Here is an 18,841-nt window from a genome sequence, read left to right as displayed (position 1 = left end):
GCGCGTTTTATTTATTAATTTGTAATGGCGCGCTTCGACAACTTATTAATAGTTGACAGGGTCATTAGATTACCAAAAACTGTTGTTCAGAGAAGTAGTTTTAACTTTTCACCCTTGCTTTAATTAATCATCATCATTCATTATATAATACGGTTTGGGAATCCTGCGCTCTCCTTAATCCGAGGTCCTACGTGGCATCTCTAATAATTCACCATTCAAAATCCCTGCAATTCTAGAGCCTCTAGCTCAATTCTCTATCGCTGACGTGGCAATATGCATCCACATCACTTATTTTATTTTAAAAAATATAAAATCTAATATTTCTCTACCCCACTTCCCATGCCCTAAAACCAATTCCCCTTCTCCCATCTCTCACATTCGGTTCTCCCCTCCCCCGCCGCCGCAATCTGCCCCACCGCGCCCCGCCCCTCCCACCGCTGCGATCTGCTTCGCCGGACCACCCCGCTCCCTTCCACCGCCGCGATCTGCCCCCTCCCATGTCCACACCGGTTCTTTCTCCCCCAAAATTCTCAAATCCTAATTTCACAGACTCTCATCTCCCGCTTCGATTCGCTGCAGTCCGGTCCTCTGAGGCGCGACAAGACCCAGACGCACCGCCTTCAGCCGCCGTCGCGCCGCCCTGCTCGTCGCGACCACCGCTTTCCCATTCTCTCACATCCGACAGATTTTAAAACCCTAATCTGCGTTCAAGCCTCCTGCTGGCCGCTAACAATTCACGCCGTCGATCTGCAACCCTTGGTCGCCGTCTGACGCCGTGAAACTACTGTTTGCGCCTCTACTCACCCACGTCGACACCGTTCGGGCCTCCTGCTCGCACTCTTGCCCAAGTCGACGCTGGCCAACGAATCGTCGTTGTTCCCATCCACTGTCTCGCCCTCTCGCCGCCAACCGCCTACGGCCCGATGCGGTTGAAATTCATGTTCGACTTCCGCACAAAAAACTGGGCCAGAAACGGGATATAGCCCTTGACGGAAAACGCAGATTCCCACTGTTTTGGCCGTATCTCCTTCGTTACTTGACGGATTGGGACGATTCTCACGCCATTGGAAAGCTAAATCAGAGGCCCAAAATAATGTTGTTCGGTCCAAATCACATTTCCAATCCGTTGAAAAATGATCGGGCAGGTTGACCGGTAATCCACGCACCGAGCGATCTCGCCCGCCCAGCCAAAATCGAGATATGGTCGGAGCATGGTTGGAATGTCAATGTCCGTTTCCCATGACATATGGGTTCGAAAGGCGAAAGAATCAAGGCATTCCGACTTGTAACGAAGGAAAGGTGCGCATAATACCCGATTCATCGTTCGGAAGCAGTTCTAAACCGCACGATTTTCAAACACGATGCACTCGAAATCGTGCGGATCGGTCCGACCATAGTCGTAGCCCTCTGAGTTAGCTTGAAATCAGCGTTGGTTTGACACGTATCCAACCCATAACGAAAAAGTTATGGCCAAAACAGTGGACGTCTATTGGGAAACGGAGCCCAGTGGAGGCCACCTGGATTCTGCTGTCTTGGCCCCGTTTCTTGCGAAATAATACTTCGGCCTTATCTCCCTCGTTACTTATCGGATTGCGGCGATTCATGCGTCTGTGGAAACTTTATTCCGATCTCTATAGCCCGATGCCGTCGAAATTGACGTTCGACTTCCGCACAAAAAATAGGGCAAGAAACGGGATATAGCCCTTGACGGAAAACGCAGATCCCCACTGTTTTGGCCGTATCTCCTTCGTTACTCAACGGATTGGGACGATTCTCGCGCCGTTGGAAAGCTAAATCAGAGGCTCAATACAATGCCGATCGGTCCAAATCACATTTCCAGTCCGTTGAAAAATTATCGGGCAGGTTGACCAGTAATGCACGCACCGAGGGATCTCGCCCTCCCGGCCCAAACCGAGATGCGGTCGGAGAGTGGTTGGAACATCACTGTACGTTTCCCATGACATATGGGTTCCAAAGGCGAAAGAATCAAGGCATTCCGACTTGTAACAAAGGAAAGGTGCGCATAATACCCGATTCATCGTTCGGAAGCAATTCTGAACCGCACGATTTTCAAACACGATGCACTCGAAATCGTACGGATCGGCCCGACCATAGTCGTAGCCCTCTGAGTTAGCTTAAAATCAGCATTGGTTTGACATGTATCCGACCCATAACGAATGACTTATGGCCAAAACAATAAACGTCTACCGGGAAACGGAGCCCAGTGGAGGCCACCTGGATTCTGTTGTCTTGGCCCCGTTTCTTGCGAAATAATGTTTCGGCCTTATCTCCCTCGTTACTTATCGGATTGTGGTGATTCACGCGTCTATGGAAACTTTATTCCGATCCCTACAGCCCGATGCCGTCGAAATTGACGTTCGACTTCCGCACAAAAAATAGGGCAAGAAACGAGATATAGCCCTTGACGAAAAATGAAGATCCCCACTGTTTTGGTCGTATCTCCTTCGTTACTCAACGGATTGAGACGATTCTCACGCCGTTGGAAAGCTAAATCAGAGGCCCAATACAATACCGATCGGTCCAAATCACATTTCCAGTCCGTTGAAAAATTATCGGGCAAGTTGACCAGTAATGCACGCACCGAGCGATCTCGCCCTCCCAGCCCAAACCGAGATGCGGTCGGGGAGTGGTTGGAACGTCACTGTACATTTCCCATGACATATGGGTTCGAAAGGTGAAAGAATCAAGGCATTCCGACTTGTAACGAAGGAAAGGTGCGCATAATACCCGATTCATCGTTCGGAAGCAGTTCTGAACCGCACGATTTTCAAACACGATGCACTCAAAATCATGAGGATCGGCCCGACCATAGTCGTAGCCCTTTGAGTTAGCTTGAAATCAGCGTTGGTTTGACATGTATCCGACCCGTAACGAATGAGTTATGGCCAAAACAGTGGACGTTTACCGGGAAACGGAGCCCAATGGAGGCCACCTGGATTCTGTTGTCTTGGCCCCGTTTCTTGCGAAATAATGTTTCGGCCTTATCTCCCTCGTTACTTATCGGAATACGGCGATTCACGCATCTATGGAAACCTTATTCCGATCCCTACGGCTCGATGCGGTTGAAATTGACGTTCGACTTCCGCACAAAAAACAGGGCAAGAAACGGGATATAGCCCTTGATGAAAAACGCAGATCCCCACTGTTTTGGTCGTATCTCCTTCGTTACTCGACGGATTGGGACGATTCTCGTGCCGTTGGAAATCTAAATCAAAGGCCTAAAATAATGCTGATCGGTCCAAATCACATTTCCAGTCCGTTGAAAAATTATAGGGGAGGTTGACCGGTAAAGCACGTACCGAGTGATCTCGCCCTCCCGGCCCAAACCGAGATGCGGTCGGAGAGTGGTTGGAACGTCACTGTACGTTTCCCATGACATATGGGTTCCAAAGGCGAAAGAATCAAGGCATTCTGACTTGTAACGAAGGAAAGGTGCGCATAATACCCGATTCATCGTTCGGAAGCAGTTCTTAACCGCACGATTTTCAAACATGAGGCACTCGAAATCGTGCGGATCGGCCCGACCATAGTCGTAGCCCTCTCAGTTAACTTGAAATCAGCATTGGTTTGACATGTATCCGACCCATAACGAATGAGTTATGGCCAAAACAGTGGACGTCTACCAGGAAACGGAGCCCAATGGAGGCCACCTGGATTCTGTTGTCTTGGCCCCGTTTCTTGCGAAATAATGTTTCGGCCTTATCTCCCTCGTTACTTATCGAATTGCGGCGATTCACGCGTGTATGGAAACTTTATTCTGATCCCTACGGCCCGATACGGTTGAAATTGATGTTCGACTTCTGCATAAAAAACTGGGCAAGAAACGGGATATAGCCCTTGACGGAAAACACAGATCCCCACTGTTTTGGCCGTATCTCCTTCGTTACACGACGGATTGGGACGATTCTTGCGCCGTTAGAAAGCTAAATCAGAGGTCCAAAATAATGCTGTTCGGTCCAAATCACATTTCCAATCCGTTGAAAAATGATCGGGCAGGTTGACCGGTAATCCACGCACCGAGCGATCTCGCCCGCCCAGCAAAAATCGAGATGTAGTCGGAGCGTGGTTGGAATGTCAATGTACGTTTCCCATGACATATGGGTTCGAAAGACGAAAGAATCAAGGCATTCCGACTTGTAACGAAGGAAAGGTGCGCATAATACCCGATTCATCGTTCGGAAGCAGTTCTGAACCGCACGATTTTCAAACACGATGCACTCGAAATCGTGCGGATCGGTCCGACCATAGTCGTAGCCCTCTGAGTTAGCTTGAAATCAGCGTTGGTTTGACACGTATCCAACCCATAACGAATAAGTTATGGCCAAAACAGTGGACGTCTATTGGGAAACGAAGCCCAGTTGAGGCCACTTGGATTCTGTTGTCTTGGCCCCGTTTCTTGCGTAATAATGTTTCGGCCTTATCTCTCTCGTTACTTATCGGATTGCGGCGATTCACGCGTCTATGGAAACCTTATTCTGATCCCTATAGCCCGATGCCGTCGCAATTGACGTTTGACTTCCGCACAAAAAACAGGGCAAGAAACGGGATATAGCCCTTGACAGAAAATACAGATCCCCATTTTTTTGGCCGTATCTACTTCGTTACTCGATGGATTGAGACGATTCTCACGCCGTTGGAAAGCTAAATCAGAGTGTTGGGAAATTAGTTCCCCATCCAAACTTGGTAGAAGCAAGAAATAAGAATACAACTAGACACAATTTAACAACACAAGAATTTAACGTGGAAACTCCAAATCCGGAGAAAAAACCACGACACACTGAAAAATTACTATATGATAAATTTCTACAATCACACAGTATTTCTCACCCTCTCGACTCACAACCGCTACACTCTTACAAGCCTTTGAAAACCTCTCACCCCTCTAAAACAAAGAGTAAGGAATTTCAAACTAGAGTAATCACAAGACTAAAGGTAGTGATTGATGCTTTGGTTGTGTTGGGGATACTCTTTCGGCTGCTATGCATGCTCAATTTATAGCAAGATCAAGCCTCCAATGAATAGTTAAGTTGCAGATTGTTGAAATTGTTGGTAGCAAAGTTGGAATGTTGAGCTGCCCTTCTTTGACTAACAAATCCCCACTTTCATTTTTAACACAATTCCAACACAGAGGCCCAAAACAATGCCGATCGGTCCAAATCACATTTCCAGTCCGTTGAAAAATTATCGGGCATGTTGACCGATAATGCACGCACCGAGCGATCTCGCCCTCCCGGCCCAAACCGAGATGCGGTCGGAGAGTGGTTGGAATGTCATTGTACGTTTCCCATGACATATGGGTTCCAAAGGCGAAAGAATCAAGGCATTCCGACTTGTAACGAAGGAAAGGTGCGCATAATACCCGATTCATCGTTCGGAAGCAGTTCTGAACCGCACGATTTTCAAACACGATGCACTCGAAATCGTGTGGATCGGTCCAACCATAGTCGTAGCCCTCTGAGTTAGCTTGAAATCAGCGTTGGTTTGACATGTATCCGACCCATAACGAATGAGTTATGGCCAAAACAGTGGACGTCTACCAGGAAACGGAGCCCAATGGAGGCCACCTGGATTCTGTTGTCTTGGCCCCGTTTCTTGCGAAATAATGTTTCGGCCTTATCTCCCTCGTTACTTATCGGATTGCGGTGATTCAAACATCAATGGAAACATTATTCCGATCCCTACAGCTCGATGCCATCGAAATTGACGTTCAACTTCCGCACAAAAAACAGGGTAAGAAACGGGATATAGCCCTTGACGGAAAATGCAGATCCCCACTGTTTTGGCCGTATCTCCTTCGTTACTCGACGGATTGGGACGATTCTTACGCCGTTGGAAAGCTAAATCAGAGGCCCAAAACAATGCCGATCGGTCCAAATCACATTTCCAGTCCGTTGAAAAATTATCGGGCAGGTTGATCGGTAATGCACGCAGTGAGCGATCTCGCCCTCCCGGCCCAAGCCGAGATGCGGTCGGAGAGTGGTTGCAGTGTCACTGTATATTTCCCATGACATATGGGTTCCAAAGGTGAAAGAATCAAGGCATTTCGACTTGTAACGAAGGAAAGGTGCGCATAATACCCGATTCATCGTTCGGAAGCAGTTCTGAACCGCATAATTTTCAAACACGATGCACTCGAAATCGTGCGGATCCGCCCGCTCATAGTCGTAGCCCTCTGAGTTAGCTTGAAATCAGCATTGGTTTGACATGTATTTGACCCATAACGAATGAGTTATGGCCAAAACAGTGGACGTCTACCGGGAAACAGAGCCCAATGGAGGCCACCTGGATTCTGTTGTCTTGGCCCCGTTTCTTGCGAAATAATGTTTCGGCCTTATCTCCCTCGTTACTTATCGGATTGCGGTGATTCACGCGTCTATGGAAACTTTATTCCGATCCCTACGACCCGATGCGGTTGAAATTGACGTTCGACTTCCGCACAAAAAACTGGGTAAGAAACGGGATATAGCCCTTGACAGAAAACGCAGATCCCCATTTTTTTGGCCGTATCTCCTTCGTTACTCGACGGATTGGGACGATTCTCAGACCGTTAGAAAGCTAAATCTGAGGCCCAAAACAATTTCGATCGGTCCAAATCACATTTCCAGTCCGTTGAAAAATTATCAGGCAGGTTGACCGGTAATCCACGCACCGAGCGATCTCGCCCGCCCAGCAAAAATCGAGATGTGGTCGGAGCATGGTTGGAATGTCAATGTACGTTTCCCATGACATATGGGTTCGAAAGATGAAAGAATCAAGGCATTCCGACTTGTAACGAAGGAAAGGTGCGCATAATACCAGATTCATCGTTCGGAAGCAGTTCTGAACCGCACGATTTTCAAACACGATGCACTCGAAATCGTGCGAATCGGCCCGACCATAGTCGTAGCCCTCTGAGTTAGCAGCATTGGTTTGACATGTATCCGACCCATAACGAATGAGTTATGGCCAAAACAGTGGACGTCTACCGGGAAACGGAGTCCAATGGAGGCCACCTGGATTCTGTTGTCTTGGCCCCGTTTCTTGCGAAATAATGTTTCGGCCTTATCTCCCTCGTTACTTATCGGATTGCGGCGATTCACGCGTCTATGGAAACTTTATTTCGATCCCTACGGCCCGATGAGGTTGAAATTGACGTTCGAATTCCGCACAAAAAACTGGGCAAGAAACGGGATATAGCCCTTGACGGAAAACGCAGATCCCCACTGTTTTGGCCGTATCTCCTTCGTTACTTGACGGATTGGGACGATTCTCGCGCCGTTGGAAAGCTAAATCAGAGGCCCAAAATAATGCTATTCGGTCCAAATCACATTTCCAATCCGTTGAAAAATGATCGGGCAGGTTGACCGGTAATCCACGCACCGAGAGATCTCGCCATCCCAGCCGAAATCGAGATACGGTCGGAGCGTAGTTGGAATGTCAATGTACATTTCCCATGACATATGGGTTCGAAAGGCGAAAGAATCAAGGCATTTCGACTTGTAACGAAGGAAAGGTGCGCATAATACCCGATTCATCGTTCGAAAGCAGTTCTGAACCGCACGATTTTCAAACACGATGCCCTCGAAATCGTGCGGATCGGTCCAACCATAGTCGTAGCCCTCTGAGTTAGCTTGAAATCAGCGTTGGTTTGACACATATCCAACCCATAACGATTGAGTTATGTCCAAAACAGTGGACGTCTACCGGGAAACGGAGCCCAGTGGAGGCCACCTGGATTCTGTTGTCTTGGCCCCGTTTCTTGCGAAATAATGTTTCGGCCTTATCTCCCTCGTTACTTATCGGATTGCGGCGATTCACGCGTCTATGGAAACCTTATTTCGATCTCTACATCCCGATGCCGTCGAAATTGATGTTCGACTTCCGCACAAAAAATAGGGCAAGAAACGGGTTATAGCCCTTGACGGAAAATGAAGATCCCCACTGTTTTGGTCGTATCTCCTTCGTTACTCGACGGATTGGGACGATTCTCATGCCGTTGGAAATCTAAATCAAAGGCCCAAAATAATGCCGATCGGTCCAAATCACATTTCCAGTCCGTTGAAAAATTATAGGGGAGATTGACCGGTAAAGCACGCACCGAGCGATCTCGCCCTCCCGGCCCAAACCGAGATGCGGTCGGAGAGTGGTTGGAACGTCACTGTACGTTTCCCATGACATATGGGTTCCAAAGGCGAAAGAATTAAGGCATTCCGACTTGTAACGAAGGAAAGGTGCGCATAATACCCGATTCATCGTTCGGAAGCAGTTCTTAACCGCACGATTTTCAAACATGATGCACTCGAAATCGTGCGGATCGGCCCGAACATAGTCGTAGCCCTCTCAGTTAACTTGAAATCAGCATTGGTTTGACATGTATCCGACCCATAACGAATGAGTTGGTTTGACATGTATCCGACCCATAACTTGAAATCAGCATTGGTTTGACACTGTTTTAGCCGTATCTTCTTCGTTACTTGACGGATTGGGACGATTCTCTCACGGTTGGAAAGCTAAATCAGAGGCCCAAAATAATACTGTTGGTCCAAATCACATTTTCAGTCCGTTGAAAAATTATCGGGCATGTTGACCGGTAATCCACGCACCGAGCGATCTCGCCCTCCCAGCCGAAATCGAGATGCGGTCGCAGCGTGGTTGGAATGTCACTGTACGTTTCCCATGACATATGGGTTCCAAAGGCGAAAGAATCAAGGCATTCCGACATGTAACGAAGGAAAGGTGCGCATAAAACCCGATTCATCGTTCGGAAGCAATTATGAACCGCACGATCTTCAAACATGATACTTTCGGGATCATGCGGGTAAGCCTGACCATAGTCGTAGCCCTCTGAGTTAGCTGGAAATCAGCGTTAGTTTGACATGAATCCAACCCATAACGAATGAGTTATGGCCAAAACAATGGACGTCTAACGGGAAACGGAGCCCAATGGAGGCCACTTGGATTCTGTTGTCTTGACCCCGTTTCTTGCGAAATAATGTTTCGGCCTTATCTCCCTCGTTACTTATCGGATTGCGGTGATTCATGCGTCTATGGAAACCTTATTCCGATCCCTACAGCCTGATGTGGTCGAAATTGAGGTTCGACTTCCGCACAAAAAACTATGCAAGAAACGGGATATAGCCCTTGATGGAAAACATAGATCCCCACTATTTTGGCCGTATCTCCTTCGTTACTCGACGGATTGGGACGATTCTCACTCTGTTGGAAAGATAAATCAGAGGCCCACAACAATGTCGACCAGACCAAATCACATTTCCAGTCCGTCGAAAAATTGTCTGGCAGGTTGACTGGTAATCCACGCACTGAGCGATCTCGCCCTCCCGGCCCTAACCGAGACATGGTCGGAGCGTGGTTGGAACGTCACTGTACATTTCCCATGACATATGGGTTCAAAAGGCAAAAGAATCAAGGCAATGACGAAATTGAAGTTCGACTTCTGCACAAAAGACTGGGCAAGAAACGGGATATAGCCCTTGACGAAAAACGTAGATCCCCACTGTTTTGGCCGTATCTCCTTCGTTACTCAATGGATTGGGACGATTCTCATGCCTTTAAAAAAATAAATCAGAGGTCCACAACAATGTAGATCAGTCCAAATCACATTTCCAGTCTGTTGAAAAATTGTGGGGCAGGTTGACCAGTAATCTACGCACCGAGCGATCTCGCCCTCCCGGCCCAAACCGAGACGTGGTCGAAGCGTGGTTGGAATGCCCCTGTACGTTTCCCATGACATATTTGTTCCAGAGGCGAAAGAATCAAGGCATTCCGACTTGTAACGAAGGAAAGCTGCGTAGAAAACCCGATTCATCGTTCGGAAGCAATTCTGAACCACACGATCTTCAAACACGATACACTCGGGATCGTGCGGGTCAGCCTGACCATAGTCGTAGCCCTCTGAGTTAGCTTTAAATCAGCGTTGGTTTGACATGAATCCGACCCATAACGAATGAGTTATGGCCAAAACAGTGGACGTCTACCGGGTAACTGAGCCCAATGGAGGCTACTTGGATTCTGCTGTCTTGGCCCCGTTTCTTGTGAAATAATGTTTCGGCCTTATCTCCCTCGTTACTTATCAGATTGCGGCGATTCACACGTCTATGGAAACCTTATTCTGATCCCTATAGCCCGATGCTGTCGAAATTGAGGTTCGACTTCCGTACAAAAAACTAGGCAAGAAACGGGATATAGCCCTTGACGGAAAACGTAGATCCCCACTGTTTTGGCCGTATCTCCTTCGTTACTCAATGGGTTGGGACGATTCTTGCGCTATTGGAAAGATAAATCAGAGGCCCACAACAATGTCGACCAGTCCAAATCACATTTTCAGTCCGTTGAAAAATTGTGGGGCAGGTTGACCAGTAATCTACGCACCGAGTGATCTCGCCCTCCCGGCCCGAACCGAGACGCGGTCGGAGCGTGGTTGGAATGTCACTTTACGTTTCCCATGACATATGGGTTCCAAAGGTGAAAGAATCAAGGCATTCCGACATGTAACGAAGGAAAGGCGCGCATGAAACCCGATTCATCGTTCGGAAGCAATTCTGAACCGCACAATCTTCAAACATGATACTTTCAGGATCGTGCGGGTCAGCCTGACCATAGTCGTAGCCCTCTGAGTTAGCTTGAAATCAGCGTTGGTTTGACATGAATCCAACCCATAACGAATGAGTTATGGCCAAAACAATGGACGTCTACCGGGAAACGGAGCCCAATGGAGGCCACTTGGATTATGTAGTCTTGACCCCGTTTCTTGCGAAATAATGTTTCGGCCTTATCTCCCTCGTTACTTATCGGATTGCGGCGATTCATGTGTCTGTGGAAACCTTATTCCGATCCCTACAGCCCGATGTCGTCGAAATTGAGGTTCGACTTCCGCATAAAAAACTATGCAAGAAACGGGATATAGCCCTTGATGGAAAACGTAGATCCCCACTGTTTTGGCCGTATCTCCTTCGTTACTCGATGGATTGTGACGATTCTCATGCCGTTAAAAAGATAAATCAGAGGCCCACAACAATGTAGATCAGTCCAAATCACATTTCCAGTCCGTTGAAAAATTATGGGGCAGGTTGACCAGTAATCTACGCACCGAGCGATCTCGCCCTCCCGGCCCAAACCGAGACGTGGTCGGAGTGTGGCTGGAACGCCCCTGTACGTTTCCCATGACATATTTGTTCCAAAGGCGAAAGAATCAAGGCATTCCGACTTGTAACGAAGGAAAGCTGCGCATAAAACCCGATTCATCGTTCGGAAGCAATTCTGAACCGCACGATCTTCAAACACGATACACTCGGGATCGTGCGGGTCAGCCTGATCATAGTCGTAGCCCTCTGAGTTAGCTTGAAATCAGAGTTGGTTTGACATGAATCCGACCCATAACGAATGAGTTATGGCCAAAACAGTGGACGTCTACCGGGTAACTGAGCCTAATGGAGGCCACTTGGATTCTGTTGTCTTGGCCCCGTTTCTTGTGAAATAATGTTTCGGCCTTATCTCCCTCGTTACTTATCAGATTGCGGCGATTCACGCGTCTATGGAAACCTTATTCTGATCCCTATAGCCCGATGTCGTCGAAATTGACGTTCGACTTCCGCACAAAAAACTAGGCAAGAAACGGGTTATAGCCCTTGACGGAAAATGCAGATCCCCACTGTTTTGGCCGTATCTCCTTTGTTACTCGACGGGTTAGGACGATTCTCACGCTATTGGAAAGATAAATCAGAGGCCCACAACAATGTTGACCACTCCAAATCACATTTCCAGTCCGTTGAAAATTTGTGGGGCAGGTTGACCGGTAATCCACGCACCGAGTGATCTCGCCCTCCCGGCCCGAACCGAGATGCGGTCGGAGCGTGGTTGGAATGTCACTGTACATTTCCCATGACATATGGGTTCCAAAGGCGAAAGAATCAAGGCATTCTGACATGTCACGAAGGAAAGGTGCGCATAAAACCCGATTCATCGTTCAGAAGCAATTCTGAACCGCACGATCTTCAAACATGATACTTTCGGGATCGTGCGGGTCAACCTGACCATAGTCGTAGCCCTCTGAGTTAGCTTGAAATCAGCGTTGGTTTGACATGAATCCAACCCATAACGAATGAGTTATGGCCAAAACAATGGAAGTCTACCGGGAAACGGAGCCCAATGGAGGCCACTTGGATTATGTAGTCTTGACCCCGTTTCTTGCGAAATAATGTTTCAGCCTTATCTCCCTCGTTACTTATCGGATTGCGGCGATTCATGCGTCTATGGAAACCTTATTCCGATCCCTACAGCCCGATGTCGTCGAAATTAAGGTTCGACTTTCGCACAAAAAACTATGCAAGAAACAGGATATAGCCCTTGATGGAAAACGTAGATCCCCACTGTTTTGGCCGTATCTCCTTCGTTACTCGACGGATTGTGACGATTCTCACGCAGTTGGAAAGATAAATCAGAGGCCCACAACAATGTCGACCAGACCAAATCACATTTCCAGTCCGTCGAAAAATTGTTGGGCAGGTTGACCGGTAATCCACGCACCGAGCGATCTTGCCGTCCCGGCCCTAACCGAGACGTGGTCGGAGCATGGTTGGAACGTCACTGTACGTTTCCCATGACATATGGGTTCAAAAGGCGAAAGAATCAAGGCATTCCGACTTGTAACGAAGGAAAGGTGCGCATAAAACCCAATTCATCGTTCGAAAGCAATTCTGAACCGCACGATCTTCAAACATGATACTCTCGAGATCGTGCGGATAAGCCTGACCATAGTCGTAACCCTCTGAGTTAGCTTGAAATCAGCGTTGGTTTGACATGAATCCGACCCATAACGAATGAGTTATGGCCAAAACAATGGACGTCTACCGGGAAACAGACCCCAATTGAGGCCACTCGGATTCTGTTGTCTTGGCCCCGTTTCTTGCGAAATAATGTTTCGGCCTTATCTCCCTCGTTACTTATCGGATTGCGGCAATTCACGCGTCTATGGAAACCTTATTCCGATCCCTACAGCCTGATGCGGTCAAAATTAAAGTTCGAGTTCTGCACAAAGGACTGGGCAAGAAACGGGATATGGCCCTTGATGAAAAACGTAGATCCCCACTATTTTGGCCGTATCTCCTTCGTTACTCGACGGATTGGGACGATTCTCATGCCGTTAAAAAGATAAATCAGAGGCCCACAACAATGTAGATCAGTCCAAATCACATTTCCAGTCCGTTGAAAAATTATGGGGCAGGTTGACCAGTAATCTACGCACCGAGCGATCTCGCCCTCCCGGCCCAAACCGAGACGTGGTCGGAGTGTGGCTGGAACGGCCCTGTACGTTTCCCATGACATATTTGTTCCAAAGGCGAAAGAATCAAGGCATTCCGACTTGTAACGAAGGAAAGCTGCGCATAAAACCCGATTCATCGTTCGGAAGCAATTCTGAACCGCACGATCTTCAAACACGATACACTCGGGATCGTGCGGGTCAGCCTGATCATAGTCGTAGCCCTCTGAGTTAGCTTGAAATCAGAGTTGGTTTGACATGAATCCGACCCATAACGAATGAGTTATGGCCAAAACAGTGGACGTCTACCGGGTAACTGAGCCCAATGGAGGCCACTTGGATTCTGTTGTCTTGGCCCCGTTTCTTGTGAAATAATGTTTCGGCCTTATCTCCCTCGTTACTTATCAGATTGCGGCGATTCACGCGTCTATGGAAACCTTATTCTGATCCCTATAGCCCGATGTCGTCAAAATTAACGTTCGACTTCCGCACAAAAAACTAGGCAAGAAACGGGATATAGCCCTTGACGGAAAACGCAGATCCCCACTGTTTTGGCCGTATCTCCTTCGTTACTCGACGGGTTGGGACGATTCTCACGCTATTGGAAAGATAAATCATAGGCCCACAACAATGTCGACCACTCCAAATCACATTTCCAGTCCGTTGAAAATTTGTGGGGCAGGTTGACCAGTAATCCACGCACCGAGAGATCTCGCCCTTCCGACCCGAACTGAGACGCGGTCGGAGCGTGGTTGGAATGTCACTTTACGTTTCCCATGACATATGGGTTCCAAAGGTGAAAGAATCAAGGCATTCCGACATGTAACGAAGGAAAGGTGCGCATGAAACCCGATTCATCGTTCGGAAGCAATTCTGAACCGCACGATCTTCAAACATGATACTTTCAGGATCGTGCGGGTCAGCCTGACCATAGTCGTAGCCCTCTGAGTTAGCTTGAAATCAGCGGTGGTTTGACATGAATCCAACCCATAACGAATGAGTTATGGCCAAAACAATGGACATCTACTGGGAGACGGAGCCCAATGGAGGCCACTTGAATTCTGTTGTCTTGGCCCCGTTTCTTGCGAAATAATGTTTCGGCCTTATCTCCCGCGTTACTTATCGGATTGCGGCGATTCACGCGTCTATGGAAACCTTATTCCGATCCCTACAGCCCGATGCAGTCGAAATTGAGGTTCGACTTTCGCACAAAAAACTATGCAAGAAACGAGATATAGCCCTTGATGGAAAACGTAGATCCCCACTGTTTTGGCCGTATCTCCTTCGTTACTCGACGGATTGTGACGATTCTCACGCTGTTGGAAAGATAAATCAGAGGCCCACAACAATGTCGACCAGACCAAATCACATTTCCAGTCCGTCGAAAAATTGTTGGGCAGGTTGACCGATAATCCACGCACTGAGCGATCTCGTCCTCCCGGCCCTAACCGAGACGTGGTCGGAGCGTGGTTGGAACGTCACTGTACGTTTCCCATGACATATGGGTTTAAAAGGCGAAAGAATCAAGGCATTCCGACTTGTAACGAAGGAAAGGTGCGCATAAAACCCGATTCATCGTTCGAAAGCAATTCTGAACCACACGATCTTCAAACATGATACTCTCGGGATCGTGCGGGTCAGCCTGACCATAGTCGTAGCCCTCTGAGTTAGCTTGAAATCAGCGTTGGTTTGACATGAATCCGACCCATAACGAATGAGTTATGGCCAAACAATGGACGTCTACCGGGAAACGGAGCCCAATGGAGGCCGCTTGGATTCTGTTGTCTTGGCCCCGTTTCTTGCGAAATAATGTTTCGGCCTTATCTCCCTCGTTACTTATCGGATTGCGGCGATTCACGCGTCTATGGAAACCTTATTCTGATCCCTACAGCCCAATGCGGTCGAAATTGATGTTCGACTTCCGCACAAAAAATTGGGCAAGAAACGGGATATAGCCCTTGATGGAAAACGCAGATCCCCACTATTTTGGCCGTATCTCCTTCGTTACTAGACAGATTGGGACGAGTCTTGCGTCTTTGGAAAGATAAATCAGAGGCCCACAAAAATGTTGATAAGTCAAAATCACATTTCAAGTCCGTTAAAAGATTGTGGGGCAGGTTGACCGGTAATCCACGCACCGAGCGATCTCGCCCGAACCGAGACGCGGTCGGAGCGTGGTTGGAATGTCACTATACGTTTCCCATGACATATGGGTTCCAAAGGCGAAAGAATGATGGCATTCTGACTTGTAACGAAGGAATGGTGTGCAGAAAACCGATTCATCGTTCGGAAGCAGTTCTGAACCGCACGATCTTTAAACACGATACACTCGGCATCATGCGGGTCAACCTGACCATATTTTTATTATTGAGATTATTTCTGAGCTCATCACACTCGATGTCACGTATTTTCCATTTATTTAGGCATTTAAGAGGGGAAAGGAAGGGAAAAGAATCACGCAACCCTCCTTCTCCAAACGCTTTTTCGCTACCATGCTACCTTGTTCATTCCTAGTCCAAAATCCAAAATATAATTTGACACGACAGTTCTATCCCCATTAAATCTGTAGTGCTAATTAATATACCATATATGCGTACGTTGTTTTAAAATTTTGAACTAATATATAGTTATTAATATAATTATTCTTAATAAACATCAAATATATGGAGTGTTAAATTAAATACGTAAAATTGAAACTTAGCACTCATATTTGTAATGTATAGAAACATGAATAGGGTAGGCGTAGAATTTTGTAAAGAAACAAAAGAAGGATGCGTTTCTCCTGTTCACCACATCAACATAAACGAAAAAGGCCATGCGTTTTAGCACAGCTGAGAGCAAAGATTCTATTGCAAATTTTGTTTTCATTCAATCAAATTCAAAATGTCGGTCGGTAGATAAGTACCACCTCTGCTTTTATCTTAATAAAATATATTTTCTACTGCATACTTAATTCTTGATTCTGCTTTTTTCTTGACTTGATTCTTGTCAATGTCAATCTGCAGAAATGAAGTTTAAGAAGAAAAAAAAAAACATCAAACCTAGTAACAAAACTCCTCTACTTAAGTTAACTAATACTACTACAAAAATTATGTTGCTTCACTAATTTTTCCTGATCAAAATCATAGTATTATTTCTTCGGCAATTTATGATTAAATCTCTAATTTACTTTTAGTGATATCAATTATTTGCATGGATGAAATCTAATTCATATTATAGTCCATTTTCTTTGTTTTTTTATACTAAAATGTCTTATTTAATATTTGTGGAGATAATACATAAAACAATAAATAAGGACAAAATTGAATGATCACATATAAATTATATTTTTTAAAAACCATTAAATATAATATTTTTTTAATATATGTAAAAATAAATATAGACTATATTGATGAGACAATGGAATATGTATATATATAGGGGGGGAGCTACGATATAAATACTTCTTAACATATATATTTATAAAATGAAGCTCTATTAAGAAAGAAAAAAGAAAAAACCCTATGAAACCCTTGAAAAGCAGACTAAGGGTCGAGCCTCGTTAAAACCTCTTTGAATATATATATATATATATATACACATATAGGGAAGGGCTAGAATAAAAACACTCTTAAGTGTATAAAATATAAATGATTTTCAGCCCTTAAATCATCAAGATCTACGGTTGATTCGTTACGCTTTTGGATGAATTCGTGGTCTTGGGTTCGAATTCCAAAGGTAGCAAAAATTTATTTTTCACAATTCGTAACCATGTTGGATGAATTCGTAACCCTGTTGGATAAAATTCGTACATTAAAAAACGTTTATATTTATATTTTAAGAAATATTTTTACTGTAGCCCTCCCCTATATATATATATATATATATATATATATATATATATATATATATATATATATATATATATATACTCACATCTATATATATATGGAATGGTTTCAATGAGATCCATCATATATGGTAAGATCTTAGATTGATTTGTAAGGGTTGATTTAATGTATTCTATGACGATTTATTTGAAGAGGGAAAATTTTACATGGGTTCGAATCTTAGAGAGCGCCAAAATTTTACTAATTTTTTAAATATCGTTATTCAACATTATATATTGTCTGATTTATCACTTAGCTTATTCATTAGTCTCATTTATTACAAAAAAAAAAAAAATTAGCAATTTTAGTGTAACCTAACTCTATATGTATACATAATTGTGAGATTTGAACCCTAAATTTAGGGTTAGTAAAAAGGACCACCACAATTTGGATATATGAAGAGACAAGTAATGGATATATGAGATGAGAAATAACTTTATTTTTGAACTATTAAAGTAAGAACTATATATTAAAATAATTATTTGATAATTATCTGACTTCATGTTATAGCTTATTCATTAGTCTCATTTATTGCAAAAAATTTTTAACAATTTTAGTGTAACCTAACTCTATATGTATACATAATTGTGAGATTTGAACCCTAAATTTTAGGGTTAGTAAAAAGGACCACCACAATTTGGATATATGAAGAGACAAGTAATGGATATATGAGATGAGAAATAACTTTATTTTTGAACTATTAAAGTAAGAACTATATATTAAAATAATTATTTGATAATTATTTGACTTCATGTTAGCCCTTGAGATAATACACATATGAATGAAGTACAACACATGCAATTTTATTTATCTACTCTTAAATCCTATGTAGACTAATTACTGCACTGCATCCTTTAAGGCTTCATTGATTTAACCACATTAATTATGCACTCTTCGAATTCTACCAATCTTCTTAATCGTCTTATATATTCAAAGGATTTTTTTTTCACGCTCTATATATGCTAATTGTTAATTTGCGACAAATGGAATTATACTTATTGAAGAGCGTGCGTTTAAATATGCAAAATTGTGCGTCTAAATGGACAATACATTAATTCTATTTAAATTTAATTATTTTTAAGGGTCATTCAAACAGTGCAGAATTTGTTTTGTAATTAAGTAACAAGGTTTAGATTCAAATTTCAGAGCTACCTTTCTCTCAAATAGAAAAATAAATAAATTCAATTGGGTAATTAGTTCTCAATTGCTCCCTCCATCTTTAAATAAGTGTCATATGACATAAAATTACACATATCTAAGAGAAATATAATTTTACACGTATATTTTTATTTCTCAGTTTTAAGATTCAATTTCAAGTTTTGACTCTCTCCTCTCTCTATTAAGTGGAGATGAAAATAAAAAGAATGCAGTTAATTCTAATGTTAAGATATGGATAGAATTGTAAGTTTAGCTTAACTTTATTTAAAATTTCACAATACGATACATTTTTTAAGCAATTTCACAATACGATACTTAAAAAATGACATTAAAAAATCTATAATATGACACTTATGTAAAGATAGAGAGAGTAATATTTAGTAATCACAGCAGTTATCCTTACAAAAAACATTAAGGGTCTTTACCCTTTTCCCCATAAATTATTAATTAATTCTCAAATTTTGCTTTGAGGCCAGATTATTCTTCCATTAATTAGTTAAAAATGAAATTGAAGTTTTCAACCAAACCAATTAAAACA

The sequence above is a fragment of the Salvia miltiorrhiza genome, chromosome 4 (genome assembly GCF_028751815.1).
Source record: "Salvia miltiorrhiza cultivar Shanhuang (shh) chromosome 4, IMPLAD_Smil_shh, whole genome shotgun sequence".
NCBI lineage: Eukaryota > Viridiplantae > Streptophyta > Magnoliopsida > Lamiales > Lamiaceae > Salvia > Salvia miltiorrhiza.
The sequence above is the reverse complement of the archived record's forward strand: the minus strand, read 5'-3'. Positions refer to the sequence as shown.